This window comes from Salvelinus fontinalis, chromosome 5, assembly GCF_029448725.1.
Source record: "Salvelinus fontinalis isolate EN_2023a chromosome 5, ASM2944872v1, whole genome shotgun sequence".
Classification (NCBI taxonomy): Eukaryota; Metazoa; Chordata; class Actinopteri; order Salmoniformes; family Salmonidae; genus Salvelinus; species Salvelinus fontinalis.
In genome coordinates this window covers 6,102,437-6,116,217 of record NC_074669.1, presented here as the reverse complement: position 1 = coordinate 6,116,217, position 13,781 = coordinate 6,102,437, and the positions used below count along the sequence as shown (strand labels likewise).

The 13,781-nt window shown below is 38.8% G+C and overlaps 14 non-coding genes across 14 annotated transcripts; all 14 read left to right on the top strand.

Annotated features, from left to right (window-relative positions):
* Nucleotides 1-190: 190 nt before the first annotated feature.
* On the top strand, nucleotides 191-406 carry LOC129856351 (small nucleolar RNA U3). The gene has a single exon (XR_008759757.1). It is a non-coding gene; the product is annotated as a small nucleolar RNA U3 (small nucleolar RNA).
* Nucleotides 407-1,205: 799 nt separating this feature from the next.
* LOC129856215 (small nucleolar RNA U3) lies at nucleotides 1,206-1,421 on the top strand. The gene has a single exon (XR_008759630.1). It is a non-coding gene; the product is annotated as a small nucleolar RNA U3 (small nucleolar RNA).
* Nucleotides 1,422-2,220: 799 nt separating this feature from the next.
* Nucleotides 2,221-2,436, top strand: LOC129856222 (small nucleolar RNA U3). Its single transcript, XR_008759637.1, has one exon. It is a non-coding gene; the product is annotated as a small nucleolar RNA U3 (small nucleolar RNA).
* Nucleotides 2,437-3,235: 799 nt separating this feature from the next.
* LOC129856278 (small nucleolar RNA U3) lies at nucleotides 3,236-3,449 on the top strand. The gene has a single exon (XR_008759689.1). It is a non-coding gene; the product is annotated as a small nucleolar RNA U3 (small nucleolar RNA).
* A 799-nt stretch (nucleotides 3,450-4,248) lies between these two features.
* Nucleotides 4,249-4,464, top strand: LOC129856257 (small nucleolar RNA U3). Its single transcript, XR_008759671.1, has one exon. It is a non-coding gene; the product is annotated as a small nucleolar RNA U3 (small nucleolar RNA).
* Nucleotides 4,465-5,263: 799 nt separating this feature from the next.
* On the top strand, nucleotides 5,264-5,477 carry LOC129856276 (small nucleolar RNA U3). Its single transcript, XR_008759688.1, has one exon. It is a non-coding gene; the product is annotated as a small nucleolar RNA U3 (small nucleolar RNA).
* A 799-nt stretch (nucleotides 5,478-6,276) lies between these two features.
* LOC129856243 (small nucleolar RNA U3) lies at nucleotides 6,277-6,492 on the top strand. Its single transcript, XR_008759658.1, has one exon. It is a non-coding gene; the product is annotated as a small nucleolar RNA U3 (small nucleolar RNA).
* An 800-nt stretch (nucleotides 6,493-7,292) lies between these two features.
* Nucleotides 7,293-7,508, top strand: LOC129856309 (small nucleolar RNA U3). The gene has a single exon (XR_008759719.1). It is a non-coding gene; the product is annotated as a small nucleolar RNA U3 (small nucleolar RNA).
* Nucleotides 7,509-8,309: 801 nt separating this feature from the next.
* LOC129856385 (small nucleolar RNA U3) lies at nucleotides 8,310-8,525 on the top strand. The gene has a single exon (XR_008759787.1). It is a non-coding gene; the product is annotated as a small nucleolar RNA U3 (small nucleolar RNA).
* Nucleotides 8,526-9,324: 799 nt separating this feature from the next.
* On the top strand, nucleotides 9,325-9,540 carry LOC129856350 (small nucleolar RNA U3). The gene has a single exon (XR_008759756.1). It is a non-coding gene; the product is annotated as a small nucleolar RNA U3 (small nucleolar RNA).
* Nucleotides 9,541-10,339: 799 nt separating this feature from the next.
* Nucleotides 10,340-10,555, top strand: LOC129856213 (small nucleolar RNA U3). Its single transcript, XR_008759628.1, has one exon. It is a non-coding gene; the product is annotated as a small nucleolar RNA U3 (small nucleolar RNA).
* A 799-nt stretch (nucleotides 10,556-11,354) lies between these two features.
* LOC129856221 (small nucleolar RNA U3) lies at nucleotides 11,355-11,570 on the top strand. The gene has a single exon (XR_008759636.1). It is a non-coding gene; the product is annotated as a small nucleolar RNA U3 (small nucleolar RNA).
* Nucleotides 11,571-12,369: 799 nt separating this feature from the next.
* On the top strand, nucleotides 12,370-12,583 carry LOC129856275 (small nucleolar RNA U3). Its single transcript, XR_008759687.1, has one exon. It is a non-coding gene; the product is annotated as a small nucleolar RNA U3 (small nucleolar RNA).
* Nucleotides 12,584-13,382: 799 nt separating this feature from the next.
* On the top strand, nucleotides 13,383-13,598 carry LOC129856256 (small nucleolar RNA U3). Its single transcript, XR_008759670.1, has one exon. It is a non-coding gene; the product is annotated as a small nucleolar RNA U3 (small nucleolar RNA).
* Nucleotides 13,599-13,781: the final 183 nt, after the last annotated feature.

Genomic DNA, 13,781 nt, shown 5'->3' with positions numbered 1-13,781 from the left:
ACATTAGGTCATATTTTACCTGTTGGCAACCAGCATCGTTGACCATATTTCTCATTTGAGTGACCTCGCAATTCTCCATAATTAACATAATTTGATTGCAACAAATGTTGATGCTGAGAATGCAACACAAACCGGTGGTGCAAATGCTCTTTTCAAGATCCTTCACCTTGATCACAACAACTTCCACACCAAGACTATACTTTCAGGGATCATTTCTATAGTTCTTTACTTGAGAAATGTGTGTCAAAAGTGGAAGGTCTCGCTATCCATGATGATGATTCAAGATATTCCCGTTCAGAGCATGAATCTGGTGGCTAGAAATGACTTTGCTCATTTTTCTTCCACCTTTGATGACTGTTCCTTGTTCTTCAATGAGCATGGATGAAGGGAATATGTTCTGAGTGGATGTTAACCTTGTACAACAAAAACTACTGAAATGTCTTCAATGTTCTTATCGTTAACAAAATAAATCCTATAGAATCAGTCCTGAGACCCCAGCATAAATCTTCTTTTTAGTTTTCCGACTTTCATTTATCTCCATGTCCAGCACTTATATTTAGCTTCACAATGAGGTGTTTCACCATTTTCCTTTCAGGACAACCTTTGACCTTCCTTTGATCTTCTGCGTAGAAGAACCTTGTAACTTCTAACAACTCTTGTGTAGCTTGTGAGCATCATAGAGCAAAACATGTTACATGTGCATGTTCGATAGAGTCTCAGCTTTTCATAGATAGGTTTTAGTAGTTTGTAATTCAAACCATTCTGTTTCTACAGATGTTTTTGTAAAAAAAAGACCCGGCCTGGGCCCCTTCGGGATCCGTCTTCGTCTCACGAACACAGCTCTATCTCAGCTACCGTTAATCACACAGACGAACTCTTGGTACCACTGGATGCGGAAGACAAAGACAAATCTGATGGTACAACCCATACGTCTATAGCTAAAACACACAATAATTAAAAGGGGGTAGAATTCCACAAAAATAACCAGCTTTGAAATATGGATGGCTGTCCACCAACATTAGGTCATATTTTACCTGTTGGCAACCAGCATCGTTGACCATATTTCTCATTTGAGGAACCTCGCAATTCTCCATAATTAACATAATTTGATTGCAACAAATGTTGATGCTGAGAATGCAACACAAACCGGTGGTGCAAATGCTCTTTTCAAGATCCTTCACCTTGATCACAACAACTTCCACACCAAGACTATACTTTCAGGGATCATTTCTATAGTTCTTTACTTGAGAAATGTGTGTCAAAAGTGGAAGGTCTCGCTATCCATGATGATGATTCAAGATATTCCCGTTCAGAGCATGAATCTGGTGGCTAGAAATGACTTTGCTCATTTTTCTTCCACCTTTGATGACTGTTCCTTGTTCTTCAATGAGCATGGATGAAGGGAATTTGTTCTGAGTGGATGTTAACCATGTACAACAAAAACTACTGAAATGTCTTCAATGTTCTTATCGTTAACAAAATAAATCCTATAGAATCAGTCCTGAGACCCCAGCATAAATCTTCTTTTTAGTTTTCCGACTTTCATTTATCTCCATGTCCAGCACTTATATTTAGCTTCACAATGAGGTGTTTCACCATTTTCCTTTCAGGACAACCTTTGACCTTCCTTTGATCTTCTGCGTAGAAGAACCTTGTAACTTCTAACTACTCTTGTGTAGCTTGTGAGCATCATAGAGCAAAACATGTTACATGTGCATGTTCGATAGAGTCTCAGCTTTTCATAGATAGGTTTTAGTAGTTTGTAATTCAAACCATTCTGTTTCTACAGATGTTTTTGTAAAAAAAAGACCCGGCCTGGGCCCCTTCGGGATCCGTCTTCGTCTCACAAACACAGCTCTATCTCAGCTACCGTTAATCACATAGACGAATTCTTGGTACCACTGGATGCGGAAGACAAAGACAAATCTGATGGTACAACCCATACGTCTATAGCTAAAACACACAATAATTAAAAGGGGGTAGAATTCCACAAAAATAACCAGCTTTGAAATATGGATGGCTGTCCACCAACATTAGGTCATATTTTACCTGTTGGCAACCAGCATCGTTGACCATATTTCTCATTTGAGGAACCTCGCAATTCTCCATAATTAACATAATTTGATTGCAACAAATGTTGATGCTGAGAATGCAACACAAACCGGTGGTGCAAATGCTCTTTTCAAGATCCTTCACCTTGATCACAACAACTTCCACACCAAGACTATACTTTCAGGGATCATTTCTATAGTTCTTTACTTGAGAAATGTGTGTCTAAAGTGGAAGGTCTCGCTATCCATGATGATGATTCAAGATATTCCCGTTCAGAGCATGAATCTGGTGGCTAGAAATGACTTTGCTCATTTTTCTTCCACCTTTGATGACTGTTCCTTGTTCTTCAATGAGCATGGATGAAGGGAATACGTTCTGAGTGGATGTTAACCATGTACAACAAAAACTACTGAAATGTCTTCAATGTTCTTATCGTTAACAAAATAAATCCTATAGAATCAGTCCTGAGACCCCAGCATAAATCTTCTTTTTAGTTTTCCGACTTTCATTTATCTCGATGTCCAGCACTTATATTTAGCTTCACAATGAGGTGTTTCACCATTTTCCTTTCAGGACAACCTTTGACCTTCCTTTGATCTTCTGCGTAGAAGAACCTTGTAACTTCTAACAACTCTTGTGTAGCTTGTGAGCATCATAGAGCAAAACATGTTACATGTGCATGTTTGATAGAGTCTCAGCTTTTCATAGATAGGTTTTAGTAGTTTGTAATTCAAACCATTCTGTTTTTACAGATGTTTTTGTAAAAAAAAGACCCGGCCTGGGCCCCTTCGGGATCCGTCTTCGTCTCACGAACACAGCTCTATCTCAGCTACCGTTAATCACACAGACGAACTCTTGGTACCACTGGATGCGGAAGACAAAGACAAATCTGATGGTACAACCCATACGTCTATAGCTAAAACACACAATAATTAAAAGGGGGTAGAATTCCACAAAAATAACCAGCTTTGAAATATGGATGGCTGTCCACCAACATTAGGTCATATTTTACCTGTTGGCAACCAGCATCGTTGACCATATTTCTCATTTGAGGAACCTCGCAATTCTCCATAATTAACATAATTTGATTGCAACAAATGTTGATGCTGAGAATGCAACACAAACCGGTGGTGCAAATGCTCTTTTCAAGATCCTTCACCTTGATCACAACAACTTCCACACCAAGACTATACTTTCAGGGATCATTTCTATAGTTCTTTACTTGAGAAATGTGTGTCTAAAGTGGAAGGTCTCGCTATCCATGATGATTTAAAGATATTCCCGTTCAGAGCATGAATCTGGTGGCTAGAAATGACTTTGCTCATTTTTCTTCCACCTTTGATGACTGTTCCTTGTTCTTCAATGAGCATGGATGAAGGGAATACGTTCTGAGTGGATGTTAACCATGTACAACAAAAACTACTGAAATGTCTTCAATGTTCTTATCGTTAACAAAATAAATCCTATAGAATCAGTCCTGAGACCCCAGCATAAATCTTCTTTTTAGTTTTCCGACTTTCATTTATCTCGATGTCCAGCACTTATATTTAGCTTCACAATGAGGTGTTTCACCATTTTCCTTTCAGGACAACCTTTGACCTTCCTTTGATCTTCTGCGTAGAAGAACCTTGTAACTTCTAACAACTCTTGTGTAGCTTGTGAGCATCATAGAGCAAAACATGTTACATGTGCATGTTTGATAGAGTCTCAGCTTTTCATAGATAGGTTTTAGTAGTTTGTAATTCAAACCATTCTGTTTCTACAGATGTTTTTGTAAAAAAAAGACCCGGCCTGGGCCCCTTCGGGATCCGTCTTCGTCTCACGAACACAGCTCTATCTCAGCTACCGTTAATCACACAGACGAACTCTTGGTACCACTGGATGCGGAAGACAAAGACAAATCTGATGGTACAACCCATACGTCTATAGCTAAAACACACAATAATTAAAAGGGGGTAGAATTCCACAAAAATAACCAGCTTTGAAATATGGATGGCTGTCCACCAACATTAGGTCATATTTTACCTGTTGGCAACCAGCATCGTTGACCATATTTCTCATTTGAGGAACCTCGCAATTCTCCATAATTAACATAATTTGATTGCAACAAATGTTGATGCTGAGAATGCAACACAAACCGGTGGTGCAAATGCTCTTTTCAAGATCCTTCACCTTGATCACAACAACTTCCACACCAAGACTATACTTTCAGGGATCATTTCTATAGTTCTTTACTTGAGAAATGTGTGTCTAAAGTGGAAGGTCTCGCTATCCATGATGATGATTCAAGATATTCCCGTTCAGAGCATGAATCTGGTGGCTAGAAATGACTTTGCTAATTTTTCTTCCACCTTTGATGACTGTTCCTTGTTCTTCAATGAGCATGGATGAAGGGAATACGTTCTGAGTGGATGTTAACCATGTACAACAAAAACTACTGAAATGTCTTCAATGTTCTTATCGTTAACAAAATAAATCCTATAGAATCAGTCCTGAGACCCCAGCATAAATCTTCTTTTTAGTTTTCCGACTTTCATTTATCTCGATGTCCAGCACTTATATTTAGCTTCACAATGAGGTGTTTCACCATTTTCCTTTCAGGACAACCTTTGACCTTCCTTTGATCTTCTGCGTAGAAGAACCTTGTAACTTCTAACAACTCTTGTGTAGCTTGTGAGCATCATAGAGCAAAACATGTTACATGTGCATGTTTGATAGAGTCTCAGCTTTTCATAGATAGGTTTTAGTAGTTTGTAATTCAAACCATTCTGTTTTTACAGATGTTTTTGTAAAAAAAAGACCCGGCCTGGGCCCCTTCGGGATCCGTCTTCGTCTCACGAACACAGCTCTATCTCAGCTACCGTTAATCACACAGACGAACTCTTGGTACCACTGGATGCGGAAGACAAAGACAAATCTGATGGTACAACCCATACGTCTATAGCTAAAACACACAATAATTAAAAGGGGGTAGAATTCCACAAAAATAACCAGCTTTGAAATATGGATGGCTGTCCACCAACATTAGGTCATATTTTACCTGTTGGCAACCAGCATCGTTGACCATATTTCTCATTTGAGGAACCTCGCAATTCTCCATAATTAACATAATTTGATTGCAACAAATGTTGATGCTGAGAATGCAACACAAACCGGTGGTGCAAATGCTCTTTTCAAGATCCTTCACCTTGATCACAACAACTTCCACACCAAGACTATACTTTCAGGGATCATTTCTATAGTTCTTTACTTGAGAAATGTGTGTCTAAAGTGGAAGGTCTCGCTATCCATGATGATTTAAAGATATTCCCGTTCAGAGCATGAATCTGGTGGCTAGAAATGACTTTGCTCATTTTTCTTCCACCTTTGATGACTGTTCCTTGTTCTTCAATGAGCATGGATGAAGGGAATACGTTCTGAGTGGATGTTAACCATGTACAACAAAAACTACTGAAATGTCTTCAATGTTCTTATCGTTAACAAAATAAATCCTATAGAATCAGTCCTGAGACCCCAGCATAAATCTTCTTTTTAGTTTTCCGACTTTCATTTATCTCGAAGTCCAGCACTTATATTTAGCTTCACAATGAGGTGTTTCACCATTTTCCTTTCAGGACAACCTTTGACCTTCCTTTGATCTTCTGCGTAGAAGAACCTTGTAACTTCTAACAACTCTTGTGTAGCTTGTGAGCATCATAGAGCAAAACATGTTACATGTGCATGTTTGATAGAGTCTCAGCTTTTCATAGATAGGTTTTAGTAGTTTGTAATTCAAACCATTCTGTTTCTACAGATGTTTTTGTAAAAAAAAGACCCGGCCTGGGCCCCTTCGGGATCCGTCTTCGTCTCACGAACACAGCTCTATCTCAGCTACCGTTAATCACACAGACGAACTCTTGGTACCACTGGATGCGGAAGACAAAGACAAATCTGATGGTACAACCCATACGTCTATAGCTAAAACACACAATAATTAAAAGGGGGTAGAATTCCACAAAAATAACCAGCTTTGAAATATGGATGGCTGTCCACCAACATTAGGTCATATTTTACCTGTTGGCAACCAGCATCGTTGACCATATTTCTCATTTGAGGAACCTCGCAATTCTCCATAATTAACATAATTTGATTGCAACAACTGTTGATGCTGAGAATGCAACACAAACCGGTGGTGCGAATGCTCTTTTCAAGATGCTTCACCTTGATCACAACAACTTCCACACCAAGACTATACTTTCAGGGATTATTTCTATAGTTCTTTATTTGAGAAATGTGTGTCTAAAGTGGAAGGTCTCGCTATCCATGATGATGAATCAAGATATTCCCATTCAGAGCATGAATCTGGTGGCTAGAAATGACTTTGCTCATTTTTCTTCCACCTTTGATGACTGTTCCTTGTTCTTCAATGAACATGGATGAAGGGAATATGTTCTGAGTGGATGTTAACCATGTACTACAAAAACTGCTGAAATGTCTTCAATGTTCTTATCGTTAATAAAATAAATCCTATAGAATCAGTCCTGAGACCCCAGCATAAATCTTCTTTTTAGTTTTCTGACTTTCATTTATCTCCATGTCCAGCACTTATATTTAGCTTCACAATGAGGTTTTTCACCATTTTCCTTTCAGGACAACCTTTGACCTTCCTTTGATCTTCTGCATAGAAGAACCTTGTAACTTCTAACAACTCTTGTGTAGCTTGTGAGCATCATAGAGCAAAACATGTTACATGTGCATGTTCAATAGAGTCTCAGCTTTTCATAGATAGGTTTTCGTAGTTTGTAATTCAAACCATTCTGTTTCTACAGATGTTTTTGTAAAAAAAAAGACCCGGCCTGGGCCCCTTCGGGATCCGTCTTCGTCTCACGAACACAGCTCTATCTCAGCTACCGTTAATCACACAGACGAACTCTTGCTACCACTGAATGCGGAAGACAAAGACAAATCTGATGGTACAACCCATACGTCTATAGCTAAAACACACAATAATTAAAAGGGGGTAGAATTCCACAAAAATAACCAGCTTTGAAATATGAATGGCTGTCCACCAACATTAGGTCATATTTTACCTGTTGGCAACCAGCATCGTTGACCATATTTCTCATTTGAGGAACCTCGCAATTCTCCATAATTAACATAATTTGATTGCAACAACTGTTGATGCTGAGAATGCAACACAAACCGGTGGTGCAAATGCTCTTTTCAAGATGCTTCACCTTGATCACAACAACTTCCACACCAAGACTATACTTTTAAGAATTATTTCTATAGTTCTTTACTTGAGAAATGTGTGTCTAAAGTGGAAGGTCTCGCTATCCATGATGATGTTTCAAGATATTCCCATTCAGAGCATGAATCTGGTGGCTAGAAATGACTTTGCTCATTTTTCTTCCACCTTTGATGACTGTTCCTTGTTCTTCAATGAACATGGATGAAGGGAATATGTTCTGGTTGGATGTTAACCATGTACAACAAAAACTACTGAAATGTCTTCAATGTTCTTATCGTTAATAAAATATATCCTATAGAATCAGTCCTGAGACCCCAGCATAAATCTTCTTTTTAGTTTTCTGACTTTCATTTATCTCCATGTCCAGCACTTATATATAGCTTCACAATGAGGTGTTTCACCATTTCCCTTTCAGGACAAACTTTGACCTTTCCTTTGATCTTCTGCGTAGAAGACCCCTGTACCTTATAACAACTCTTGTGTAGCTTGTGAGCATCATAGAGCAAATCATAGAGCCAGTGCATGTTCGATAGAGTCTCAGCTTTTCATAGATAGGTTTTAGTAGTTTGTAATCCAAACCATTCTGTTTCTACAGATGTTTTTGTAAAAAAAATGACCCGGCCTGGGCCCCTTCGGGATCCGTCTTCGTCTCACGAACACAGCTCTATCTCAGCTACCGTTAATCACACAGACGAACTCTTGGTACCACTGGATGCGGAAGACAAAGACAAATCTGATGGTACAACCCCTACGTCTATAGCTAAAACACACAATAATTAAAAGGGGGTAGAATTCCACAAAAATAACCAGCTTTGAAATATGGATGGCTGTCCACCAACATTAGGTCATATTTTACCTGTTGGCAACCAGCATCGTTGACCATATTTCTCATTTGAGGAACCTCGCAATTCTCCATAATTAACATAATTTGATTGCAACAAATGTTGATGCTGAGAATGCAACACAAACCGGTGGTGCAAATGCTCTTTTCAAGATGCTTCACCTTGATCACAACAACTTCCACACCAAGACTATACTTTCAGGGATCATTTCTATAGTTCTTTACTTGAGAAATGTCTGTCTGAAGTGGCATGTCTCGCAATCCATGATGATGATTCAAGATATTCCTGTTCAGAGCATGAATCTGGTGGCTAGAAATGACTTTGCTCATTTTTCTTCCACCTTTGATGACTGTTCCTTGTTCTTAAATGAACTTGGATGAAGGGAATATGTTCTGAGTGGATGTTAACCATGTACAACAAAAACTACTGAAATGTCTTCAATGTTCTTATCGTTAATAAAATAAATCCTATAGAATCAGTCCTGAGACCCCAGCATAAATCTTCTTTTTAGTTTTCCGACTTTCATTTATCTCGATGTCCAGCACTTATATTTAGCTTCACAATGAGGTGTTTCACCATTTTCCTTTCAGGACAACCTTTGACCTTCCTTTGATCTTCTGCGTAGAAGAACCTTGTAACTTCTAACAACTCTTGTGTAGCTTGTGAGCATCATAGAGCAAAACATGTTACATGTGCATGTTTGATAGAGTCTCAGCTTTTCATAGATAGGTTTTAGTAGTTTGTAATTCAAACCATTCTGTTTCTACAGATGTTTTTGTAAAAAAAAGACCCGGCCTGGGCCCCTTCGGGATCCGTCTTCGTCTCACGAACACAGCTCTATCTCAGCTACCGTTAATCACACAGACGAACTCTTGGTACCACTGGATGCGGAAGACAAAGACAAATCTGATGGTACAACCCATACGTCTATAGCTAAAACACACAATAATTAAAAGGGGGTAGAATTCCACAAAAATAACCAGCTTTGAAATATGGATGGCTGTCCACCAACATTAGGTCATATTTTACCTGTTGGCAACCAGCATCGTTGACCATATTTCTCATTTGAGGAACCTCGCAATTCTCCATAATTAACATAATTTGATTGCAACAACTGTTGATGCTGAGAATGCAACACAAACCGGTGGTGCAAATGCTCTTTTCAAGATCCTTCACCTTGATCACAACAACTTCCACACCAAGACTATACTTTCAGGGATCATTTCTATAGTTCTTTACTTGAGAAATGTGTGTCAAAAGTGGAAGGTCTCGCTATCCATGATGATGATTCAAGATATTCCCGTTCAGAGCATGAATCTGGTGGCTAGAAATGACTTTGCTCATTTTTCTTCCACCTTTGATGACTGTTCCTTGTTCTTCAATGAGCATGGATGAAGGGAATATGTTCTGAGTGGATGTTAACCTTGTACAACAAAAACTACTGAAATGTCTTCAATGTTCTTATCGTTAACAAAATAAATCCTATAGAATCAGTCCTGAGACCCCAGCATAAATCTTCTTTTTAGTTTTCCGACTTTCATTTATCTCCATGTCCAGCACTTATATTTAGCTTCACAATGAGGTGTTTCACCATTTTCCTTTCAGGACAACCTTTGACCTTCCTTTGATCTTCTGCGTAGAAGAACCTTGTAACTTCTAACAACTCTTGTGTAGCTTGTGAGCATCATAGAGCAAAACATGTTACATGTGCATGTTCGATAGAGTCTCAGCTTTTCATAGATAGGTTTTAGTAGTTTGTAATTCAAACCATTCTGTTTCTACAGATGTTTTTGTAAAAAAAAGACCCGGCCTGGGCCCCTTCGGGATCCGTCTTCGTCTCACGAACACAGCTCTATCTCAGCTACCGTTAATCACACAGACGAACTCTTGGTACCACTGGATGCGGAAGACAAAGACAAATCTGATGGTACAACCCATACGTCTATAGCTAAAACACACAATAATTAAAAGGGGGTAGAATTCCACAAAAATAACCAGCTTTGAAATATGGATGGCTGTCCACCAACATTAGGTCATATTTTACCTGTTGGCAACCAGCATCGTTGACCATATTTCTCATTTGAGGAACCTCGCAATTCTCCATAATTAACATAATTTGATTGCAACAAATGTTGATGCTGAGAATGCAACACAAACCGGTGGTGCAAATGCTCTTTTCAAGATCCTTCACCTTGATCACAACAACTTCCACACCAAGACTATACTTTCAGGGATCATTTCTATAGTTCTTTACTTGAGAAATGTGTGTCAAAAGTGGAAGGTCTCGCTATCCATGATGATGATTCAAGATATTCCCGTTCAGAGCATGAATCTGGTGGCTAGAAATGACTTTGCTCATTTTTCTTCCACCTTTGATGACTGTTCCTTGTTCTTCAATGAGCATGGATGAAGGGAATTTGTTCTGAGTGGATGTTAACCATGTACAACAAAAACTACTGAAATGTCTTCAATGTTCTTATCGTTAACAAAATAAATCCTATAGAATCAGTCCTGAGACCCCAGCATAAATCTTCTTTTTAGTTTTCCGACTTTCATTTATCTCCATGTCCAGCACTTATATTTAGCTTCACAATGAGGTGTTTCACCATTTTCCTTTCAGGACAACCTTTGACCTTCCTTTGATCTTCTGCGTAGAAGAACCTTGTAACTTCTAACTACTCTTGTGTAGCTTGTGAGCATCATAGAGCAAAACATGTTACATGTGCATGTTCGATAGAGTCTCAGCTTTTCATAGATAGGTTTTAGTAGTTTGTAATTCAAACCATTCTGTTTCTACAGATGTTTTTGTAAAAAAAAGACCCGGCCTGGGCCCCTTCGGGATCCGTCTTCGTCTCACAAACACAGCTCTATCTCAGCTACCGTTAATCACATAGACGAATTCTTGGTACCACTGGATGCGGAAGACAAAGACAAATCTGATGGTACAACCCATACGTCTATAGCTAAAACACACAATAATTAAAAGGGGGTAGAATTCCACAAAAATAACCAGCTTTGAAATATGGATGGCTGTCCACCAACATTAGGTCATATTTTACCTGTTGGCAACCAGCATCGTTGACCATATTTCTCATTTGAGGAACCTCGCAATTCTCCATAATTAACATAATTTGATTGCAACAAATGTTGATGCTGAGAATGCAACACAAACCGGTGGTGCAAATGCTCTTTTCAAGATCCTTCACCTTGATCACAACAACTTCCACACCAAGACTATACTTTCAGGGATCATTTCTATAGTTCTTTACTTGAGAAATGTGTGTCTAAAGTGGAAGGTCTCGCTATCCATGATGATGATTCAAGATATTCCCGTTCAGAGCATGAATCTGGTGGCTAGAAATGACTTTGCTCATTTTTCTTCCACCTTTGATGACTGTTCCTTGTTCTTCAATGAGCATGGATGAAGGGAATACGTTCTGAGTGGATGTTAACCATGTACAACAAAAACTACTGAAATGTCTTCAATGTTCTTATCGTTAACAAAATAAATCCTATAGAATCAGTCCTGAGACCCCAGCATAAATCTTCTTTTTAGTTTTCCGACTTTCATTTATCTCGATGTCCAGCACTTATATTTAGCTTCACAATGAGGTGTTTCACCATTTTCCTTTCAGGACAACCTTTGACCTTCCTTTGATCTTCTGCGTAGAAGAACCTTGTAACTTCTAACAACTCTTGTGTAGCTTGTGAGCATCATAGAGCAAAACATGTTACATGTGCATGTTTGATAGAGTCTCAGCTTTTCATAGATAGGTTTTAGTAGTTTGTAATTCAAACCATTCTGTTTTTACAGATGTTTTTGTAAAAAAAAGACCCGGCCTGGGCCCCTTCGGGATCCGTCTTCGTCTCACGAACACAGCTCTATCTCAGCTACCGTTAATCACACAGACGAACTCTTGGTACCACTGGATGCGGAAGACAAAGACAAATCTGATGGTACAACCCATACGTCTATAGCTAAAACACACAATAATTAAAAGGGGGTAGAATTCCACAAAAATAACCAGCTTTGAAATATGGATGGCTGTCCACCAACATTAGGTCATATTTTACCTGTTGGCAACCAGCATCGTTGACCATATTTCTCATTTGAGGAACCTCGCAATTCTCCATAATTAACATAATTTGATTGCAACAAATGTTGATGCTGAGAATGCAACACAAACCGGTGGTGCAAATGCTCTTTTCAAGATCCTTCACCTTGATCACAACAACTTCCACACCAAGACTATACTTTCAGGGATCATTTCTATAGTTCTTTACTTGAGAAATGTGTGTCTAAAGTGGAAGGTCTCGCTATCCATGATGATTTAAAGATATTCCCGTTCAGAGCATGAATCTGGTGGCTAGAAATGACTTTGCTCATTTTTCTTCCACCTTTGATGACTGTTCCTTGTTCTTCAATGAGCATGGATGAAGGGAATACGTTCTGAGTGGATGTTAACCATGTACAACAAAAACTACTGAAATGTCTTCAATGTTCTTATCGTTAACAAAATAAATCCTATAGAATCAGTCCTGAGACCCCAGCATAAATCTTCTTTTTAGTTTTCCGACTTTCATTTATCTCGATGTCCAGCACTTATATTTAGCTTCACAATGAGGTGTTTCACCATTTTCCTTTCAGGACAACCTTTGACCTTCCTTTGATCTTCTGCGTAGAAGAACCTTGTAACTTCTAACAACTCTTGTGTAGCTTGTGAGCATCATAGAGCAAAACATGTTACATGTGCATGTTTGATAGAGTCTCAGCTTTTCATAGATAGGTTTTAGTAGTTTGTAATTCAAACCATTCTGTTTCTACAGATGTTTTTGTAAAAAAAAGACCCGGCCTGGGCCCCTTCGGGATCCGTCTTCGTCTCACGAACACAGCTCTATCTCAGCTACCGTTAATCACACAGACGAACTCTTGGTACCACTGGATGCGGAAGACAAAGACAAATCTGATGGTACAACCCATACGTCTATAGCTAAAACACACAATAATTAAAAGGGGGTAGAATTCCACAAAAATAACCAGCTTTGAAATATGGATGGCTGTCCACCAACATTAGGTCATATTTTACCTGTTGGCAACCAGCATCGTTGACCATATTTCTCATTTGAGGAACCTCGCAATTCTCCATAATTAACATAATTTGATTGCAACAAATGTTGATGCTGAGAATGCAACACAAACCGGTGGTGCAAATGCTCTTTTCAAGATCCTTCACCTTGATCACAACAACTTCCACACCAAGACTATACTTTCAGGGATCATTTCTATAGTTCTTTACTTGAGAAATGTGTGTCTAAAGTGGAAGGTCTCGCTATCCATGATGATGATTCAAGATATTCCCGTTCAGAGCATGAATCTGGTGGCTAGAAATGACTTTGCTAATTTTTCTTCCACCTTTGATGACTGTTCCTTGTTCTTCAATGAGCATGGATGAAGGGAATACGTTCTGAGTGGATGTTAACCATGTACAACAAAAACTACTGAAATGTCTTCAATGTTCTTATCGTTAACAAAATAAATCCTATAGAATCAGTCCTGAGACCCCAGCATAAATCTTCTTTTTAGTTTTCCGACTTTCATTTATCTCGATGTCCAGCACTTATATTTAGCTTCACAATGAGGTGTTTCACCATTTTCC